The 2,324-nt window shown below is 32.5% G+C and overlaps 1 non-coding gene across 1 annotated transcript; it reads right to left on the bottom strand.

Annotated features, from left to right (window-relative positions):
• Positions 1-1,896: 1,896 nt before the first annotated feature.
• On the bottom strand, positions 1,897-1,978 carry Trnas-gga (transfer RNA serine (anticodon GGA)). The gene has a single exon. It is a non-coding gene; the product is annotated as a tRNA-Ser (tRNA).
• Between the last annotated feature and the right edge of the window lie 346 nt (positions 1,979-2,324).

Raw genomic sequence — 2,324 nt, 5'->3', positions numbered from 1 at the left:
GCATCAAAAAAAGACTATCAAGTTTATGGTGGTTTGAAAAAGAAAATTTCAACATGGTTTAAAAAGTTGTCAAAATGGTCAAAAAAATTCATGGCAACGACGCCTGCGTCACAAAAATACATGAGAACAGCTATCAAGTTTCATTGCACAATTTATGATTACCTCTTCAACAATTCTCCACGTACTTTCAAAATTAAATATAATCGTGTTTTATATAAATTAAACTGTTGAGTACACTTGTGAAACAGTAATATTAAGTAATTTAAGCACGCTAAATTAAAAATTGTATTATGTAACATCAACGATGAACATTGCGAAAACTTCAGCTGTAAATCTATAAAAAAAATTTAAGATAGTCATGGACGCTGAACTAGGGAGCTTAATATTGAACAATAAACTGAGAGCATCACAAATTACTAGAAAATCAATGGTAAGAAATAATCAGGCATAAAATCTTGGAAGCTACTCAACGTAGTCCATCAGTTAAGTTTGCGAAATATAGTTTTATTGCTGATTTAACTAAAATTGTGCTCCATTTTGTGGTCTTACTTACCCGAAGTCTGTCTCGCACTAGCAAAAGTGGTTTTTTAACTCCTTCTCAAGTTTTCACTAAATAATTATGATTGAATGTTTGATTGTCCAACTACGTTCTAACCTGATGAAAAAAATCCTAAATGAATCATAATCCCCATCGGGGGGCTACCACACGATACCACCACGTGGTCGCAAGTTATGAGTAGACTTAGCAAAAAAGTTACCACTTCTTTTGCATAATTTTATTACATATTTTTACATTCAAGTCAATTCAACAACTTTTGCTCTTTTGAGCGTTGACACTATGGCATGGGTGATTATTTATGTATATATGAAAAAAGCGTCTATATTAGATTGTTTTTTTTTGCGTTTCTATTTTTTACTGGAGTGAAGGTGGATCACAAAAAACAGTCAGTAGCGAGCGTCAAAGTCTAGTAGTGCAATGAACCTGAATATATATATATATATATATATATATATTATATACACACACATATATATATATATATATATATATATATATATATAATATACATATATATATATATATATATATATATATATATTGATAACAAATAACTCATTTATCTAAAAAAAATCTACAATACAATTATTCAATTATCCACTAACTCAACTTTTCAAAATTTCAATTTCTCAATAACGACACGTACGTTTAAATTAACGGTCATAATATAAAAGTTATAATAAAAGTAACGATAATAATAAAATTAATAATCAAAATATTAATAATGAAAATAATAATAATAAAAATAATAATATAAATAATAATAATAATAACCATAAAAAATAATAATATTAATAATAATAATAATAATTGACATACAGAGACTACTTAGTAGTATCGAAACCAAGTGTTAAAAGTATTAATTTATAAACCCTGATATACCACATGTTATATAACTAATGCACTGTTCATATTCATTTTCTCCAAACGGAGAAAGAGTTGTTATTGTTCATTTCAACGCCTGCCAGACAGGTTACGCATAGTGACAATGAGTCACGCTATAAAGTTATTGCAGAAGAAAATAAATACGCTAAGAAACGGTCGTGTTCGTGGCCAGACAATTGAAGTGTTAAGCGTGAAATTTTTTTACCTAGATATTCAATAAGCCTACATAGCATAGTTGTTCACAACTAATATAGATTCCAAAATAGAGATTTCATATTCATCTACAGAACAACTCTCCCCGGAGACACGATCACCGGGAATTAGTGATAGATCAAAAGTAAGCATTAACCTTACTCCGCGTGGAGATTCATTACAAAATACGCAACGCGTAACTACATATTATACTCCATACGGAGCTTCAGCATCGGAGACTGAACCAGCGGATTACATGGCGCAGTCAGCAGGATTCGAACCTGCGCGGGAAAATCCCATCTGATTTCCAATCAGATGCCTTAACCACTCGGCCATGACTGCGCCATGTAATCCGGTGGTTCAGTCTCCTACATGGCGCAGTCAGCAACGCCTAAATTACCCCTAGGAACACCGGTTTTCTGGGAATCAGGCGCGAATCCACCCATCACCAGTAGTACATCACCAGCTCCATGCGGAGAACGGAAGGTATTCGGAACTATCCGCGACAACCTATCTCGAAGCACCAAACGCATAGACAACGCAATGAAAAAGATCAAATCAAACATAAACAATTCTACAGAAACATCAAACGTAGACCAGTCGCAAATCGATTATAGCGCCATTATCTCAATTAAGAAACCAGAGATAATATATTTGAACTCGTCCAATTCATCCAATAACAATTCAA

This window comes from Convolutriloba macropyga, chromosome 13 (assembly GCF_964194025.1).
Source record: "Convolutriloba macropyga chromosome 13, txConMacr16.3, whole genome shotgun sequence".
In the NCBI taxonomy this organism is placed as follows: Eukaryota; Metazoa; Xenacoelomorpha; order Acoela; family Convolutidae; genus Convolutriloba; species Convolutriloba macropyga.
Note: the sequence above shows the minus strand (reverse complement) of the source record. Positions and strands in the feature narration are given on the sequence as shown.